The sequence below is a fragment of the Lonchura striata genome, chromosome Z (genome assembly GCF_046129695.1).
Source record: "Lonchura striata isolate bLonStr1 chromosome Z, bLonStr1.mat, whole genome shotgun sequence".
Classification (NCBI taxonomy): Eukaryota; Metazoa; Chordata; class Aves; order Passeriformes; family Estrildidae; genus Lonchura; species Lonchura striata.
The window spans coordinates 38,776,159-38,797,324 of record NC_134642.1 but is presented as its reverse complement, the minus strand read 5'-3'; positions in this window follow the sequence as shown (position 1 = coordinate 38,797,324).

Below are 21,166 nucleotides of genomic sequence, written 5' to 3'. Positions count from 1 at the left end.
GCTTTAACTTTCATCACCCTGGTCAGGCAGTTGGATGCAGATGATCTACATAGGTTCCTTCTAAATGAAAGTCTCTGAGGTTTTTCCAACAATTTTCAACTTGATATATAAATATAACTTTTGTATTCTCTTTTCAGACTTCTGTCTGACCCTTTCTTATCTGCTTATATGATTTTTGTGGTTGTATTTGTTCCAGCTACGTGAAATGGTTACCCAACTCCTCAACATTTGCTGTCTGCAATATCTTTTATGCCATCACCTTTATACAGATAATTTGTAAAGCTGCTCCCAAATCCAGATCTTACCTGAAGTGCATCATCAAGCTGATAAGGAACTGAATACTCAAAAAGTGACATAGCAGGAGCTGTCATAGAACAAATGAACAGCTGCTTTTCTCAGATGAACAGTGGCTTGTCTTGCCTTAATGTGGTACCTGACAGCACTGTGTCTCTTCTTGAAAAGTCATTATCTTAATAATAATTCTTAATAAGGCTGACATGGAAAGAATTCTGTTCACTGTTATTTCTTTAATAGTCCAAGGGAAGTGCTTTTCCCTGTTATTGTTGGAAGAATCTGAATTAAAGTGAAAGAGATAGAAAATTTTCTTCTCATCAGTCCTTCCTTACACATTATTATGAAATAGCAGGGATTCTTGCTTAACTCTGTAAGATTTAGAATCTATTTTTTATGAAATTCAGATGGATCTAATTTTGATGCAGTTTTAATCAAAGCATATTAAAAAAAGACCCACATTTGAGAGTTAAATCAACTGAAAAGTGATGGGAAAACAAAATTTTCTTAATAATATCAAATTTTTAAAATCTTAGTATTTTGAAAGGTAATAGAAAAACGGTGTTAAACATTGAAATTGGCCTATGATAATGCAGCAACTCCTGCCACTGAATCATAATTCTTAATCTTTTAGGTATTTCTATTTCTTTTCCAGCTAAAACAGCTGAGTGGCCCTTACTGTCCGATCTAATTTGGCTGGATTACAGCCTTAAAACATCTCAAAAGGCCTTGCTTTTCACTAACTCAAAAGACAAAAAAATCAGGTCTTGTAAATGAATTCAATATTTTGTATGAAATGTAGGCACTTTCTCTATTTTAACCACAATATAAATCAGAGTAGAAAACAATGTAGGTTTTGGCATCCCTGCCATGTTATTTTTGAACGAAGAATACATACCACATTTGGGAATTACAAAAGCTGCTTGTGTGGTATGTTACAATTTTTCCAGTGTACCTACAAGCACTTTATCTTTTCATGTCTGAAATTCTCTTTTGTCCTCCTTGGCATAGCCTACTGGGATTTCCCACTAGGAACAGCAAGTCTTCCCTTGAGATTCGTCTGCTTAGGTGTGTACCATGAAATTATTAAAGTGCAGGGCTATAGGGAACAATGAGACATCATTTTATTTGAAAGAGGGTAGATTTAGATTAGATATTAGGAAGAAGTTCTTTAATCAGAGGATGGGGAGGCCCTGGCACAGATTGGCCAGAGAAGCTGTGGATGCCCCATCCCTGGCACTGTTCAAGGCCAGGCTGGTTGGGGCTTGGAGCAACCTGGTCTGGTGGAAGGTGTCCCTGACCATAGCAGGGGTTTGGAATACAGGGAACTCTAGGGTCCCTTCTAACCCAAACCATTTTCTGATTCTATGATACTGTGAATCTGTTCACAGTCTTTTATATATTGGAGGGCTACAATCACGTCATTCTTGGTCTTCTTTCTTTTAAATAAAATCCTGTCCCAGACTGAGAAGCAAGATGTTTTCTATTGCCATCTGTGTAGCAGTTGTCTTCTGTTAAGTGCGCAGTTTTCCTTATCTCTTCCACAGCCAATCCTCTCTCATGGAAGACATCTGCTGATAATGGGCTATTGAATGTCACTGCATGACTGAAAAGTACTATAACATCCCATTGTGAGGAGCCAAGCATTCCTAACTGGATATAATCTGGGTTTTGGGCACAACAGGGGCAGCCTTTCCACAGGTTTCTTCAGAGGAAGACTACACCCTTCTACAGGAGCACTGTACCAAGAGAACCACATCTGCCACCCCAGGAGGACTGCAGCTGCTGCAATTTGGACTGCAACCAAACATGCTGGCCAAAGGAGAGCCAGGCTGTATTCTGACTCTGTCAGTAGTTTTTCTTTTGTATTATTGCATGTATTCCATTTCTTTTCCTTTTTCCTAATAAACTGTATTTCTGACCTAGAGTCTCTCACTAATTTTGATTTCAAACCAGAACAGTCCTCAAACTTCTTTGTAATTCTCTCTTCTTTTTTTAAATTCTCTTTATACTATTATCCCAGGTAGTCCATATATTTCAAAAAAATTGTTGTTTTATGTTCTTTTTTTTTTTTAATTGGATGTAGAATCCCATCTCAGGCCTCTCAATCCCTTTAAAGAAGGAGGATTAGGCTCATTCAGCTCTGTGTTATTTTGAATGTACTGCTTCTTGTACTTAATTTAGTTTATCCCATTTTCTTGGATGTGAAATCCAAGATTTTCTTAGATGTGAAATCTAATCTAATACTGAGTAAATTCTAAAATTTTGTATTGTCTTACTGGTGATTTAAATTTAAGAGCTTCTCTTGCATAGAAATATTTCTTAAAGCAAAAATTAATCACACAAGTTATATGGTCTACTTAGATAATTTCTAATACATTTAGGAATTACATAGAAAAGCAAGTAAAAATTTTCTCTTTTCATTTTTTTAAACACTTTTCACATTGATTTTAGTATTTACTTCAATAGGACTTTTTCTTCTCCTTTGGATTAAATTCAGGTATCTTTGGAAGCCTGCCATGACATTTTTAACAGTGTTTACAGGTGTCAAATGGAGGTCATTGTTGATAAGAACCTGAATAATTTGTTAAGGATTTTTGGCACAAGCCTCTTAGAACAGACAAAATTTCACGTTAATCCTGTCACTTACCTCCAGCGATATCCATGAGTAGTATCTTGAGGAGAATCTAGAAGAAAATCATGAATAGAAAATTGTGGTAAAACATGCGCAAAGAGCAACTTCCTAATTGCATTTCTTGGTGGTTGCTTATGCACTGAGGAATGAGGACCCAAATTGTAATCATGTTTTGTGCAAGAGAAGGTATTTGTAAAATTCACATAATGTTTAGCATTTCTATGAGTCCTATAATGGCTTTCTCCTGTAACAGGTTAGTAATACTTAAGGGATTTTTATTGAAAAAAGTGCTTATTTTTATGTATTAACTTCAACAGCTCTAAATTACTTGCCTTTCAATTTTGCAGATGTGCATTTGATCCTGTATTACAGGATTGAACAAACAAAAAAAATCAACCTTCCCTGACTCATTCAGATGACTTCCAATTTGCACAAAAATCATATCCAGATATGACCTGTTACCATTTTGTTGGCACTTTCTGTTTCTGTAGTTTCTGTTTGCATTTGGAGGTATATCCAGTTACTAGAGAGTAATGTGATGTCAGTGATATTACAGAAATGGTACTGTGTAGTTGCAGATTGCAGTGTGAAGTGAGGGGCAGGGATATCTTCCTAGACCAAACTGGTGGGAACCCCTGATACTCACAGCTACTTAGTCTTTGTGAGCCTGCGTATGATGAATTCTCAGTCTGAAGAGAAGTGAAACATCCCACAAGGCCCAGTAATGCAGCTCACAACTGTTGCATCATCCTTCAACTTCTGCTGAAAACTAACCCAAACAATCACATAACAGAGTCATTACAGTCTGAAAATTTTGATACAGAATTTTTACATTTAAAGCTTTGTTTTGCTCCTGTTTTTCCTGTCTGCACTCTGTGATATTATCTCTCTCCTTTAAAGGATGTAAAGCTAAAATCCAGATGCTTAGAGTCCAAAGATACCAAAAATTCGGTTTGGCTCAGGGTGGCACTGACCACACAAAAGCTGTAAGTTTTTTCTTGTTTCATGTGTTTTTTTAGTAGGTTGAACAACAAAAATAGTAGAGTGAGACTGTATCTGAACTTATCTAAAAAAAGAATGGACAATAAAGAGAGAAAGACTGAGTATAAAGAAATGTTCAGCTGAGCATATTTTGTGATCTTTTAAGAATAAACAGGAGTAAACACAATTCCAAAAGTGTACATACTGTCAATAAAATAGGCAATTATCATTACCAGTTTTATGGGTATTGTTTCAGGAAGAGCTTCAGTCTAAATTATTAGCTGAGATGAAATTTTATTGATAGGTGATGCTAATGGAAAAGTGTTTTAAATTTAGTTTAGATCACTGTTCTTCAAATGTGCTAATTTCTAGCCAGTAAATTTGTGAATCAAACTGGTAATGGGGCTAGAAGTTGCATGATAATATATAATCTGAGCAGGATTACTCAGTCTGACCAAGTTCTGTCTTCAGCAGTGGCCAAAAGCAGATGTGTAGGACAAGGTATATGCAGGGTAATATGCGAGTCTGTCAAAATATGTGGCTTCCTGAAGGTGTGTGGTGTATATGTAACCTTCATGGATTCCTATGCCTTGTACTCTTTTGGTCTCTCATTGGGCTCATGTAAACTGAAAGCATCTAAGATGCTGTGATAGAAATTCTGTAACCTGCTATGTTCTTCTTTTTGGCTGGTCTGTTTGTTCTTGAATAATTTCTAAGAGTAAGATGATTTATGTTTCAATATGGTGGCTCTTTGAAGTTACCAGTGAGACTTTTTCCAAAGTTACATTATACTCATAATTGACAGTTTAAAGTATGGAAAAGTGTTTCTGTGAGACTCAGCTAACTTCAGACCAAATTACGTTTGTAATGAGTTTATCAATCTTCCCCTACTATCAGGACAACAGAAGCTTCTGGAGGTTGATTAATTAAGTTTATTTTAGGCATCCATTTTTTACTGGATTGGGTTGCTCTTTGGAGGGCTTTGCTTCTCCCTGGAGAAGGAGTATGGATGGCCATCTTAGACAATCTACTCCACTTTTAAAACTAAAAATAAGTGCCATGAATCCCAGTCTAAGAACTCATAAATAATACCTTCTTTGAACTTTTGGAAGTTGGAAAGACATTGTAAACTGAAAGCAAAAGACTAATAAGCTGATGGAGTCACAATGCACAAGCATATTAGCATCCTCTTCCAAGATGTTACCAAGGGTTTCATGAATGAGTCAGCTTGGTAGCAGCAGCATAGGCTTAGAACACAGAAAAACTCTTGTTGGATGGATCCTGATTGATTCAGGTCTCACTCAAATATTTCTCCAGATAATTGTTCAGATCAGATATGCTGTTGAGAGGAGAAAAATTACAGTAGCCACTAAACTGGGCAGATGATAGATAAAACTTTGTGTTCCTACCATGCAGATTGTGTCTGTTACCCATAGCATGAAGGTCTGAAAATTATTATTTGTTACAGCTTTGCCTGTGTAGGCTGTATGACTTGGGCAAATCCTGAACAAACGCTTGGTTCGATGATTTCTACTGATGCAGTTAGGGAGGATGCTCTGAGGGTTTAGCAATGCACACCTGTTTTCTTCTCATCTCATACAAATAATTTATTTGCTAGTGAATGGCTAAATCATCATGTTGATGCACTTAATTTTATTGTACTGACACAAAATTGTCGGCACTAGTTTTCCAGAGGGACTGAACAGGGATTGATTGCACTCTTCCATCAACAGTGGCACATACGTGCTCACTTTTCAACACAGAGATATCATGCAGCTGCATTGCTCTGGATTCCCTACTTGGGCTAGTTGTTTACACACATTCTGAGAGGTTCCCATTCTGTTGGTCATGAATGAGCTACCAATGGCCTACTTGTCTGTGGTACACATAGAAAAACTTTGGCTCTCATTTTTTCCAGCTGGTTATAAAGGTATTTGGCTGCTTACAGAAAAAGCTTGGGGCCCTGTAGAAGCACTGCTGCTCTGGACTCACTAACAGCAGCAGCTAGGAAGGGGATGGCACCTTGTGACAAATTCTTGCCAATCACATAAGTGTAGTCCCTGTTACTCATCCCTGCTCACCAGTTATTAATACCTATTCAGGGAAGAGCTTTTTTGATGTCTTCCCAGCCTACATACCCCAAATCAGTCAAATTAATCTCCTGTTTCCTGTAACTTTGATAATGTAATATCTTTTTCTAGTTTGTATTTTAATCTGAATACAGCTGACACATAATACCCTTGGAATGAACAGAAACTTGGTTGGTCAGGAGTAAGTTGCTTCACTTCCACTAACTTAGGCAAGCTTGGTTGAGTGAAGGGGTTGGTTAAATATTTCTTCAGCACTGAGTATAAAAACTATAGTCATTCATATGTGGGCAGAGAACACCCAGTTTGAAATTCTTAGGCAAAATTTTTTTTTAAACACCATACTTTTCAACATCCAGACATGATCAATGTTTCAAAGTGATGAATCATAGTGCAAAATGTGAGCCATAAAAGACCTCATTTCCCAAAGAGCAGCGGAAAACCATTCAGAAAAAAATATTTCTAAAAATTTGTATTTTCAAAGAATTGGCTAGTACTTGCGCCTGAAGGTTTTATTCTCAATGTTGTGACATGTTTTTTTCTTGTCTGTGTCTGTGCATGTCTTTTATCTTCATCCAACAACTATTTTGATGCTATTAGGCATCTAAAAGCAGTGAAGCTGTTCAGTCACTAAACCACATGTCCTCTCTACAGAAACATGAAGTCTTATGACTTAAGGTCTGAAAATTTACCTAGCCATGTTAATATCTAAATCAGTGTTGGATATCTCTTCCTTTTTCCAACCAGCTCTTCCTCAAACCCACAGAAAGTTTTCTATTCACTTAGGTAGGCAGTAGATCAAGCCATTTCCTGATTCCTGTTGTATGATAGTGCGTTTGGCCAGGGTTGCACACTGTTGATACTGGATCTGAATCAATTCTCTAATTTCTAGTGGTTTAGAATCAGGTGGTAAATTTTTTATATAGCAGGAATGTGACCCTGTATGTAGGAACTTGAGATGAGATTTTAGAAACTTTTATTGCAAGGAGAGGTCTCTGAAGCATTCCTCATGGCCCTACAATCTCTTTCTTTTTGTTGTACTAAGTCAGGGTGCAGAAATGGGTTTACAGAGAGTCACCAATAGTTGATTTTAGGTGGGATGAATGTACTTCTAGTGGCCATAGCTACTAGATGGGTCAAGCAAAGGTGTTATGACTGTCCCATTATGCAATTGTAACCGTAAATTATTTTTATGTGCCAGCATGACTCACTTCTAGACAACAATATAATTGGGCTGATGACACATGTATTTCCAAATTCCACTCTTTGGATTTTTCCTCTTTCTTAAAATACTGGCAAGTCAGACTTTCTGAATAGGGCAGAAATCTTCAAAACAGGACTCAGAAAAACTGAGCTTTATTTCAAAGTTAATATTGTGGCAAGACTTACAGGAAGGCTTGACAGGGTTTGTGCATCTAGCCCAGCCAGCTTGTGCTTCCAGATGGAAGTTCTGTGAGATGTTTTTTGGTTTTGTTTCATGACCTCGGACAGGTCAACAGTAGTTTATCTATGTTTCACACTTTGTTCAAGTATGAGGCTGTCAAAGGCATCAGATCTGTGTAAAAAGAAAACAGAACTACAGGTAACTACAAATTGGCCACCTCTATTGTCAAAATTAATGAATAAAGCTTGAAGAAATCAGCCCAAAATGTGGTAAATACTGAACAGCCAAAACCCTATTTATTGCTTATCTTTCTACTCAACTTGTGACTACAGCAGCTGGGCATTATTAAGTAGAAACCAGCTGAATGCATCTGTGCCAGTGTAATTTTGGGAATCTAATCACTTGATCTGAGGTGTTTGTAACTTTATGGAGACCATTTCCCTGGGAAGGTCACAGGATTTCAAACACAAATCTCAATATGTATTCCCTGTTCTGGAGTGGATCATCCAGCTATGGTATGTTTTCAACTAAGGAAATTAGGCCTTGGTAAAAAAGCAGGTTCCAGCTGCCATCATTCAGACTCTTACCCTTAAGACCTTTTCTTCTGCTTCCAGTTCATCCTATATTAGAATGCTTTCTCTCTCAGTGGCAACTTAATAGTGCCTTTTGCTTAAGTGATGAACAGTATCTCACTATTCGTCTGGGACTTCGGGAGAAGGATGGCATTAGACAAATTCTGAAATGAATAGTAACTCTGGCTCATGCATGTGTCCCATAGAGGGCAATGACATTATGACATTATCAGCTACGGAAACAGAAAGAGACTGGGGAAAATTTCTTGCTTTAGCCCAGAGTATAGGGTGAAGCCCCAAACTGGTGAATATCATTGCAATGTATCATAGAACCCTACAGTGGTTTGGAAGAAATAATCTCATTCCAGCCCATCTGCCATGGGCAGGGACACCTTCCACTATACCAGGTTGCTCAGAGCCCCATCCAGCCTGGCCTTGAACACTGCCAGGGATGGAGCACACACAACTTTTCTGGGCAACCTGTGCCAGTGCCTCACCACCCTCACAGGGCAGAATTTCTTCCCAATATCTAATGTAAACCTGCCCTCTTTTACTTCAAAGCCATTACCTGGTGATTATCATCACTAGGACATGGGGTGAGAAGTCCGTCTCCAGCTCTCTTGTAGCCTTCTGGCAATGGAAGACTTTTCTAAGGCCCCCTGAAGCCTTCTCTTCTCCCTACTGCACAACTCCAACTCTGTTACGTATTTTGTTTTGATGGAAAAATTCTGTAAATTCTCCTTAGAAAAGAGGATTATTAATATGCACTGGATTTTTTGATCACAAAAAAAAATCCAGCACACAGAATGTTTAAATGAAACAATAAAGTCCTATAAATCCACATGAAAGGGCAATGATGGCATATGTGGAGCAGTGTAAAAAACTAGATCACGTGTAAAGAACCAATGATCAAATTGAAGAGGTAGTAGCTAAGATATGAGAATGTTTCAGTTTTCCTAAGTCTTATTCCACTGGCAATCTTGCAGTAGAACTCTCCTCATTGTTGCAAGAGGCTCCGTCTTTTTCACAGATAAAGTGTCTTCTGCCATGTGAGCAAACTTTACCTTCCTATCGCACACTTTCTACAGATTCCCAGATTTTATATATATATATATTTTTTTTTTTTAATCAGCATTTTTTTTTCTTTCTGAAAGGGCTGGGATATCCATGCGCATGTTTTGGCTGTTTACGTATCCTTATTTCCTTTCATCTTTACACAAGAGTAAACTTCAAGGCCAATAGAAATTTTTTGCACCATCTCTCTGAATAAACATGAGCCCTTTCTAAAAATGTCACACCACTTCTCTTTTCTTAAAAGTAGTCTACCTCAGTGCTTGTTCTTCTGTTTCCCTTTCATACAAACTCTGTGATTGGCTCTGTTCTGCCTTTGTTGGTCCAGGCACTGAGGTTGCACAGTGTCAGATCCTGTATTTCCCCTTTGTAGTGGTTATTGGAGTGGCTGAATGGCCAGTTTAGTTTATTGGCTCTATGATTTCCAGTGTCTGAGAGCAAAAGACATTGAATATGGAAATATACAGCATAACAATGATGCGGAAGAACTCTGACAACAGCTTGTTATAATCAGCAGAGGGTAGTCCTTAGAAGATACCTTTGACAATGTGCCTTCAAAATGAGCCAGTTTCAATCATTTGCTTGAAAAGCAAATGAACCAGGTATTAAAAGAGTTTTATATTGAGACAGAGAAGATTATATGGACCTAAAGCAACAAATTTGTCTGATGTATGCATCAGACTAATTCAAATTATCTTTAGGCATAGAAAGAGTCCTTTTTTGATCTGTAATTCTTCAGCTTTTACTGAAGACAGTGATACATTCCTTGAATAACTAAGAAGAAAACTTTTAGGCTGCAGATCGATCTCCTGCTTCCTATGATGTTTAAGCATAACTGCTTTTTACTTCTGTACCAGGGGAATAATTGCTTTATAGCCTCAGAGCAATGTTAACAGAATATGAAGAAGAATTGCCAGTCTGTAAGCAGCTCTTTGGGTCCAGCTTGCTCTTTACACTGTTGTTTACTTACATAGCAGGAAAACACCTCTTTGATTTTGCTTCCATCCTATTTTTAGTCAGCCTGAGCATGGAAGAAGTATTACCTAGCTTTGAATTGGAGGGGAAAAAAGATAGGAGACTCATGCCAGGCCTTCAACATTTTAAAGTTATGGTTGGTTTCTCTCTTTCTTTAAATTGTGTGCATTTGTCTGACCCCAGCAAGTGGTGTGACGTGCTTTCACCATACGACTTCTTAAACTAACAGTTGTCTTTGGCAGATAGCATAACTGCTCAGCCTCTTTTATATGTCTGGGGTTCTTACTGTGGTCAGCACTTCAAGTATAGCCCAACCTAAATGATCTGAGGCAAAAACATGGAAATGAAATTATTTTTTCCTGTTGTGAATAAATGGCTTTAGAAATTATTAATGTTTTACAACTGTTTAAGGCTTTTGTTAGAGCTTTGAAGCAGACCTGCAATTGTCAACATTGTTGGTGTCTCCATTGTAAAAAAAAATATAGCCTTTAGAGTTTACTATTTGGCTACTTGTGACAATATTCAAATCCAAGCTCATTTCACATTTCATGTCTCTCATAAAATTGTTCTATATATATTTTTACAGTGGCATTTGGGAATGATCTCAGAGTCTTTTGTTCCTACAGAAGTTAGACTCCATAACATTAATTTCAATTTTTGAAGTATTAGTCTTTAAGGTCTTTTAAAAATAGTTTTCTTTTCTTTTGTAAGGATTAGTCTATTTATAGCCAAAACATAGTAAACGTTTTTATCCCAGCATTTTGGACAGTGTCATATTAACATTAACTCCTTTTGGACTTCCTGCTATCATAGAGCCTGAAAGACATCCTCAGCCCCAGCGTATGAGCTGGATTTGTGAGTTCTGAGGATACTTAAAGACTTCCTCCAGTCCATAAGCACACATTAAACACTCCTGAACAAACTACTGGACTTCCTTTACACAGAAAAGCACATGGCCACTAGCACTATTGCCTTTGTTGTGTAGCAGGAGTACACAGGTGTGGTCTACCAGGTTTCTTCATAGCTAATAAATTTCAGCTTCTCTTTCTGTGAACCTTGCAGTGATCAGTGCTTACACTGGCATTTTTTAAATTTCTTTTTCAAAATCCACATGAGATTTCTGGGAGAATTGGAAAGAGAAACACCATAGACTTAGCTACCAACAACAGAATGGTAACACCCTGCTCTTTATCTTGTCTTTTGCTGATATAATCATCAAAGGGCAGGAAATAGCCCTGCAGATGACAGCCGATTGTTAAGCAAGATGAAAGCAATACTCGGGAAAGTAAAAACACCTGGTGCTGTTTTCAGATGTGCCTCGGGGCATTCGACCTGCTACAGCCCTTCCCGACAAGTACAGTGTTGATTGAGCACACAAAATATCTGAAAATCTTCATGTGTGTAAAGTCTTTACTACAAATATATGCCTTCTTTTTCTTTTTATTTAGGATGATGATAAAAGTAAGGACTTAAACAGAAACATAAAATGTTTTATCAAACTAGTTTTGCTGATAAAGAAGTTAAAAAAGCTTATGGATGGATAATCTTTCCTCCAGGTTCATTACTGAATGATTTTATTTATATTTCTCTGCATAAGTTACTCATCATAAATGATCTTCTCATTGTGTTCAACCACATTTCTTGTTCCAAAAAATGTGCCTTATTTTCATGCCTGCCAACTCAACCTGCCTCAATTTACCTTACCTTCATTCCCAGTAGAATTGTTGCTATTGCTACTCATTTTTTTGTGCTGACAATTTTACGAGGTAGTTTAATAATTTTTTAGTTGTTTAATATTTTATTAGTTTTCTAATAGTTTTTTTTTCCTAATAGTTTTCTTTCAAGGCATCACTTTAATAGTATTGTTTTGAAAATTGTATAATTAGTGAGTTTTTAACTAGGAACACCTGTATTTCTTTCTTGGTTTTGAAGGAAAAATTTTAATAAAAAGAGATTATTATTTGGGTCTACTCTGATTGAGATTTTTCATGTTCCAAATATTTAGAAATGGATCTGAATTGAAACACTCAAGTAGTATCAAAACACTCAGAAAATTGGTCAATGCAGCAGTTCCAATTTGTATTATAATGAATATCCAGTTCTTGCCTGTGACTAGACTGTGGAGAGGTTTAGAAAAAGTTGTATGAGAAGGAAATCTTTGGCTACTTTAGAAACAAAAGTATGTATTTGTATTCTCTTCTACAGAGAAAAATATGAGAAAATATTTAGCAAGACATAGGTTGAGGGGGCCTTAACCTCAGAGAATCCCTTCAGAACTCGTGGAAAATAATATAGTTTCCTGAGTGATTTCTTTGGAGATCAAATTCTCCATTTAGTTGTTTGCACAGGTGAATGCTAGGCCACGAATTTAAGGCCAGAACTGTCTTGCAGAAACATTCTTGATGAGTCACAAAAAAGAAGTTAACTTAATCTTCGGATCAGATTGCATATGAAGGGGTAATACTTGGAGAAGCCATCTTTTTGCTGAGACTGATATGTGATTCTGAGCCAAACTAAGCATAAATGTATAAAACTGTGTTAAAGATCAAGAGGCAATCACACTAAAGAGGTTTGTTTTTTGTTTGTTTGTTTGTTTGTTTGTTTTTGATAGATACACTAGCAGGAAACTGTGACTACTGTAAGATTAATGAATTTCTTTGAATTTTTGTAGAAATCACTGCCCTGTCCATACCAGATTCATATTTAACTCACTGCCTTCATGCAAAAGCCCCAAACCTGGCTTAATTAGTTCTAAATCATGCTACTCTGAAGCAGAAAAATGAAGACATAACATGATTCAGTTTAATAACACTTCTGTCTTCCCAAATGTACTCATTTCTGTAGTCAAATGTGTAATAAGAGACCTGGCTGAGCTCCCAGGCTTGCTGAGCACCACAAGAACATGATGCAAATCAGTCAATGCCATAACAAAGAAATGTATAATGATGCAATGAATACCCTACAAACCTCCCACAAAGAACTTTTGCCTTGAATTCCCAAACAAATGAAATGCAGGGCTTCAGAGGAAAAGCAGAGCCAAGTATCTCTGTGCAGGGTCTCCATCTAATCAGCAGAATTACTCTGAGACAATGTCACTTTAAGTGCTTTTTAATATTTGGATTACTTTATTTAAATCAAAAGGAAAAACTTCCATTATAAAGACCACAGAATGGTGCACATTGCCCTTCTCAGAGCATAAAATCCTGATGAAGAGGCTCAGGATCAGAAGTCAAACTGCTTGGCTCTGAGATATTACTGAGCAGCTACGCCAGGTAAGCTTATATAATGGTTTTAGAAAGATGTGTGTCAACCTCAGATTCTTATTTCTTCATATCAGACATGCGAGGCGAGATAATATTTTTAAAAAGAAAAAAGAAAAGAATTCTGTCAATATGAGGGGGAAGGTGTGTTTTCAGAAACTGAAATATAAGTTTGAAAAAGGATTTAGGAGTCTAGTGTGTGTATCAGGCATCTAAACCGAATGAGCAACCTACAGATCCTAGTTCCATAATTAAACCAATGGACTACTTACTTACCACTAGTGAAATTAATAATCTAGAATATTGCTCCTTGACTTATCCTCAGATGTTTTTGTTTAGTAGTGCCTAAATGACATTCAATAGAGCACATTTGAATTTCCCAAAGAAGGTTATCCCTTGAAAAAGTTTTGTGAGTGGCCTGACAGCAGGATTGGGCTGTTATCATGGCTCCTTATCCACTGCTCACCCATGGTAACTCCACCCACCTTGGCTGAATACATAAAACTGGTGAAGCTGGTTCCACCAATCTTTGTGCACTAAAACTTCAGCTGACAACGCTCAATCAGGAATGGCACCCTGTGGTTCAGCAATGCTCTGGATGAACTGCATATTTCCCATGAAAACCAGAATTTGTGGGGCCACTGTTTGCCAAAATGCAAATTGACTTTCTCCTAAGTGCAATAACAGTTCCAGGGAATGTAGCCAATTGCAGGAAGTTATTTATGGACATTTTCAGAATACACAGCAAAACACTGAGACTAGGACTCTCACATCCTACACATATACTCTCACCACTAGCCCATTACCAAAAATGTGGCACTACCAGGACCTCTCCCTATCTTTTAAAAGAATATAGTAACCAGGAATGGAAACTTAAGTTAGAAATGGGTTTGAGACTGTTACCCACATTTTAATTCAAGCATCCAGTGTGGAGTCACAGACACTGCCCAGGTCTAGCAGGAAAGTGGCTCTTTGGACCTCTTTGTCCATCACTGCTCCTGTTGGCCAGTGTGGGTGTTCCTGTTCTTCTTTGTGGCTCCTGTGAACATTGCTGTCGAGGGTGTAACTCACAGAGGTTTTGATGTACTCTGCAATTAAAGATTTCAAAGTCTGATTGAACATAATTAAGTAATTTCAACCATGAAGTAACTGTTAAGTGAATGAAGTAAAGGTCCATTGGTCATCACTAACTTTTGGCTTAAAATTTTTGGCTTTTGGTAGTGAAATATTTCTTTAGTCACCATTTCCAGGGAATTGTGCTACTCTGGATGGCTAGTACCAATCAGCTGGTCTGAGGTGGGTCTAGAGAAACACTCAGTAACTTGTCTAAATGCCCTGAATATCTGACCTTAAATACATATCTGAAAGTCTCTGGAGAACAGATGAGCACTAGAGACGTCCAGCTAATAGTGCTTTTTTGTCTAACAGGAAATACTGAAAGAATAGACTTTCTGTAACAGTGGTTATTTATAATTCAGCTGTGAACAAGAAGATAATGTCAGGAAAATGAAAAGTTGAAAGCAAACAGTAAAGTTTTTTAACAAAGAAAGTATGGGGACTAGTTATAATTTCAGCAATCCAAGTCCAATGTGGATTCCTTATTTAAACATCAAAGAATATAAAAATTTTATCTACAGACATTTCAAGTTCCATTTAAAAGAACACCTCATAATATATTTATTTGCAGGTGTAACACTTGAGAACCTAAACATTCCTTTCTGTGGGACTACTTTGCTTAATTCTTTAAACATGTTAGACTAGCTATGATGCTGCTGCAAATGTGAACACAGCTGTGGGTGGTAAATGTTAGAGGTTTTTTCAGTTTATTGAAATATTTGATACTTTTTGTTAGCCTTAGGCTTCAACCCCCCAAAAGTGAGTGTAATGAATGATCTGAAGGTTACTGAATCATATTTTCTATCCTCATGATAATAAAACATAGTAAGAACAAATATGGAGAAATTAAGAAAAAACTTGGGACTAATTATAAGCTGGGGTGCCTTCAAGAAAAGCAATGATGTTTAAAAAATAACTAATTCTGTTTCATTTTGGAGTCTGGCTGGAGGGTGACTTTGAAAAATCTTTCTCCTTAAGCTTAGCAGCCAATAGGAAGGTAACAGCTGGAGTATTTTTGAGTAAATTATTTTAAAGAAATACAGACTCTTTAATCCTTGGGAAAAATAGTGCTTGCATGAGTGGGAAAAACACAGGAAATTGGATTGTTATGGGGATTATGAAGCCTGCTTTCTTTACAGAAAGACAGAGCACAATTCAAACCATAAGACACTATTCATTGCAGGCATTTGCTCAACACCTCAGAAGGGAGCAAAGCACAGACAGATCTGTGTTAAAGTGCTTTTCCACTGCTCTTCTATTTCTGCTGCCATAAATAGTCATCTTCCAGAGAGGACTCTACATCAAAGCTAATGAAGTGCTGTGCCTGGTTGTCTGTGTTATGAAGCTCCTAGTATGGACTCCAACTTTTCTTTGAGTAGCCCATTGCAGTACTGTAATGCTGTCCCATGGAGAATTTTTTCCAATCTCAAGTCTGAACCTCTTAAAACTTAAACTTTGGTTGGCATCTTTGTTCTATAACCTTCCACTACACAAGGGAGATCAGCTCCATTGTCTATGTAACTTCTCTAAGTCATTATGGTCAGAAAGCATTTTGGAAATCAGAAAAAACAGATGATTTCTTCTCTCTGGAACAGCAAATGAAAAATGTCCCTTGCAGGTCCTTGTGCCTCTTCTCTAAGAGGGTCTACTTCATCTATATTATGAACATAGTAGCAAGAAAAGATGAAGTGAAATATTCTACTGTATGATCCCAGGAACAAGATTTTAAAAATGCAAAATTATTATATATTTTTACTTCCTGCCTTATGTATCCAAAATGTATTTTCAGGCTAAGGACTGCTCTCAGTGATGCAACCAATCCGTCCCTACAGACCTCACAGAAGCACAAAGACACTTTGACATATTGGGATATCAGCAGTGCAAAGCAATGCAGTATTTGAATCTGGGGACAATTTTGTCTCTCATTCACTTTTTGGTTATTTCCACTTGGCAGTTATCATGATTTAACCCCAGTCAGAAAATCTGTCCAACACAACCACTCACTTATTTGCGTGGTAGGATGTAGAAGGGATTTGGGAAGGTAAAACTGAGAAAACTCTTGGGTTAAGATAAAAACTGTTTAGTAGGTAAAGCAAAAGCCATGCATGCAGCACTGCCCATGGGTAGGTAGGTGTTCAACCATTCCTGGGACAGCAGAGCTCCATCACACATGAAACAGTGACTTGGAAAGACAAATGCCATCACTCCAAACATGCCCCTTTCCTCCGTCTTCCACCAGCTTTGTATGCTGACTGCAGCGCCCTAGAGCATGGAGTATCCCTTTGGTCATTTGGGGTTAGCTGTCCTGGTTGTGTTCTTTCCTAATTTCTTGTGCACCACCAGGCCCCTCACTGGTGGGTGGGGAGAGGTGCAGAAAAACCTCGGCTCTTTGTGAGCCCTGCTCAACAGTAACTAAAACATCTCTGTGTTATCAACAGTTTTCAGCACAAATCCAAAACACAGCTCCATACCTGCTACTATGAAGAAAATTTTTCAGCCAAAACCAGCACAGGAATGGAACAGAATAATATCAGTTTCCATTCCACCAAGCATAAATACATTGACTCCAACTGCAAGAGTATTTAATTCTTCTGAACAATTTTTGGAAAGGGATGCTGTTGCACTGAGTGATGAGAGAATCCCTGCTTGAGGTGAAAGGTTCTGTGTTCTGGACATTGCTCCAGTTGTATATATGTTGTTTATGTGTGCACATTTTCAAGAGAATAATTTTTGAGAAGGCGTATTAAGGGCTGTAAGACATTATTGTAGTAAGGCCCATTTACTGAATAGCAGCACTGTGTACTCCAGGGAGCTGTCATCTCCTCCTTACAAACACATTACAGTCCATCTGCAAATACTGGCACCTCTAAGATGTCAGGGAACAATTGACTCACTGAAAGGTCTATCCAACAAACCCCTAGCTGTATGCACTGCATACAACAGACATCCCTCTGGGGCTAGCCATAAATTCTGTATCATGTGGGCTGTGCTATTCGCGTTTATTCTGCTGCTCCCTCAGCCAATCTCTCCTGTGCTCTTCACCAAACAATGCCTGATATCCCTCTTCCCCACTGGAAGTATGATCCTGCAGAGAAAGAAAAACATAATGAAAATTCATTCACATCAGGATTTCTATGACAATAATTAAGGCACATGACAAAAAGCCTTTTCCTACTTCAGCTTTAAATTTTTTTTCCAGTTTTAGTGGGAGAGAATTCAGCAACCATCAAGAGAAACATACAGAATCCTTAGTGCCAAAGTGAAGTGTCTGTTGTCTGTGTTCTCAAGATCTTAAAACTCCTGAAGAGAGATGTGGAATAAGTCTTCTGAAGATGTCAGCAAGACCACAAATAGCTTGAGAAGAATTAAGTAAAATTTAAAAATAGTAGACTACAGGTGGCCTATGGGAAGACCCCCAGTATACAAGAAATATGTGTTTGGCTTATACCAAGAAGTCTTGCAGCTGTGTTTTCAAAATAAGCTGAAGTCTGGGATGTAACAAGATTTGGTTAGATACCATGTAAAATGGAATGATAGCAGTTAGAGCATATCATCTTATGATTAATTCAGCAAACTTAGCTGCATTAGAAACTTTTCCACCACTGCACTGTTAGTTCTTTACAAGTAATGTAAGTCTAAACTTACAATATAGTATCTATATTATGGGAAAAGGGTCATCTGAAATAGAGGCAGGACCAAATATCAAAACAGAGTAAAATGACAGTTAATTTCAATCATTTGAAAAAGCGTTACAAGGGCTGAATATAAACAGTATATTTTGTACAAACTGTCATATTTGATTCCTGTCTTCAGGAACAACTAAAACAATCAAGGATTTAAAGTCTGGCAACTGTGTGCCCTGTATTCATCCCCACGGGCCCCAGAAGGATAATTCTTAAACCTACAAACTGTCTTGTGCAGCCTTTTTTTTTTCCTGTAGGACTATCCAATTACTTAGTGCTGTGCTGGGAGTACCTGAGGAAATAGTAAAAGGAAATACAACTGAGAGCCACTGTGGTTTGATTCCTCTCCAGATACTTTGAAAATATTTTGGCAAAAACAAGATTTTAAGTAAAACTGTATCCTTTGGTAACATACAGAGGACTGCAGGTTTTACATTTTTGCACTTAGTGTGGAGGGCCAAAAAAAAACCAACCCCTTGTGTGAGAAGGTTGTACACGTGGTAGTAATGTTGGTAGGGAAGAAAGAGAGGGCAAAGCAGAGGTGAAGGAGGTGGGGAATTTGAAAAAAATGCAGAACAAAGACAAGGAGACGAGATAATACAAATATCTATTTTCTACTGACAAAACAAACTGCACAGTGCTGCAAGAAGGAAAATATCTTTGGGTACTTTAGACTTCTAATGAGTGACAGTGTGATGGTTTGCTCATCAAGGGATGACTGTGATCAAAGAGACGAAAACCATGATTTCTTTTAGCTTGTTTGGTCATCCAGTGGGGTTAATGAGGGAGCTCCTAAACTGACAAGTGTAAGTTGTATTTCCTTTTCTAAAAGGAGATTCCTTGGAGTACTTATTAATTTTGCTCTCTGAAGTTTTTAGTAAGAATCAAAAGAAGTGCCATGAAAAGCTTTCTAAATGCACTGTCCCTACTGAATTCTCTAAAGCCACATCCATCCCTGGCTGCATCCAGGGATGAAGCCCCTGTGGGCAGCAGGGGAGGGAGGGGATTCTGCCCCTCTGCTCTGCTCTGCTGAGACCCACCTGGAGCACTGCATCCAGCCCTGGGCTCCCAGCACGGGAGGGACAGGGACCTGCTGGAGTCAGCACAAAGAAGGCCACTGGTGTGATGGAGCACATCTCCTGTGAAGAAAGGTTGAGAGAGTTGGGATTGTTCAACTTGGAGAAGAGAAGGCTTAGGGGTGACTAAGAGAAGGCTTAGAGGACCAAGTTGTGGCCTTCCAGTACTTTATGAAACCTGCAAGAATGAGGGAGAGGGAATATTTGCATGGGTCTGGAGTAGACAGGACAAGGGGGAATGGCTTCAAACTGAGAGAGTGCATTTACGTTAGATACTAGGAAGAAATTCTTTACCCTGAGGGTGGTGAGGCCCTGGTACAGGTTGCACAGAGAAGCTGTGGATTCACTCTCCCTGGCAGTGTTCAAGGCCAGGCTGGATGGGGCTCTAAGCAACCTGGTCTAGTGAAATGTGTCCCTTCCCATGAATGAGCTTTCCAAATCATAATTATGACGTCTGTGAATATTTAAATTAATTATACAAAACAATGGTACCTCTGCACTTCAGGGCTGGTTTCTTTCTTTAGAAGACCTTTGTGTTTGTTTGGCTGCCACTGATTACAACATGCCTAAATCCAAAGTCTTGTTTCTGGGTTGTCCTGCTCTGCATACATCACTCACAAGTGGCATAACAATTGATATTCAAGAGAACACTGTTAAGTCATTCTTATTATTCATAAGCAAATTAGCCAGATAAGCATAATGTAAACATTTCTATTAATTTGTTAATTTCCTAATATAACTCCTTATCATGGCCTTCAGACAGATAAATAGTTATATGTTTCTTTGAATTTTTTTAACTTATGAGGTTTTTTTAAGGCTGAATTGCTGTTTTTTTTCCTGTAGAAATGTTCAACTTGTCACAATGGGCCAAATTCTCTCTACGTTGTATGGAAATGCAGTTAATTCATGCCTTTTCATATCACAACTTTTCCTCAAAAGAAAATTTTTTTTGTCCTGAAGCCACTTATTACTGGGAAGGGCTCAACGAAGGCATTCTTTAAAAACAGCTTTAGGATGGAAGTCACCTTCAATCCTAACTGGGACTACACAAATTCTGACTTACGCTTTTTCCAGCTGTAGTGATGTGGAAGTGTTTTACTGTAATTTCCCAAGCATATGAGATGCTGTGAGCTTGGAATTTGTCAGAAGACAAGGCTGCAAATCAAAAAGAAAAAAGGAAAAAGGTGTAGATATTGAGTGTGTGGAGATGGCGAGGATTGAACAGAATTGAGTTATTTGGGGAAGAAAGCCTCTGGAAAGGTTGTGTTAAGCAAGAGGCATAGAGAGCACACTGATATAAGGCTTTAAAGAATTGTAATGGATCTGAGTTTTGATACTTGAAAAGAAAGGCAAAAGGACCTATTAATTTAATGAATGCATTTGAAATCATAGATGTGATTTCCATTACAACAGAGTTTGGATTGATTTTTATTTAACTCAACCAGTCAGAATTTTAAATTAAATCTGAGGTGCTTTTCAGAGGGAGAAAAATAAAACAATGCATAATGTCCTGTAACTGGCAACTTGCCTCTTTCCTGTACCATACTAAATCATTTTTCTCAGATGCTGAGCTTCATTGTTCTTTGTACCTTGTTGAATTCCTAACTTATTACACATTGAAATCTAGTACGTTTAACCATGTCTGTGTAACCTAACAGTTCCTTAATATGCCAGGTTTATAAACAAGTCTTTCTACTGTTTTACCGTCTTCAGCTTAAGTACTTTTTTTGGTTTGGTTTGATTTGGTTTGGTTTGGTTTGGTTTGGTTTGGTTTGGTTTTTTTGTTCCTAGTTTGTTCACCTGGGAAATCTGAACATACTGTTAGGGACAAACTGTGTCCCCAACACAGGGAATATTAGGCTCATTTAAGTGACAGTAAAGTAACATCTAGTGGGGCCATGCCCAGAGTGCAGTCCAGACTTTACCTTTGGTAATCAATGGAAGGAAGAAGTTTTTGACATAACTATTCTTTGAAGGCTGCCTTAAGTGAAACTGGGTGGACATCTTCTTTAGGTGTTTAGAATTGGAATCCCTG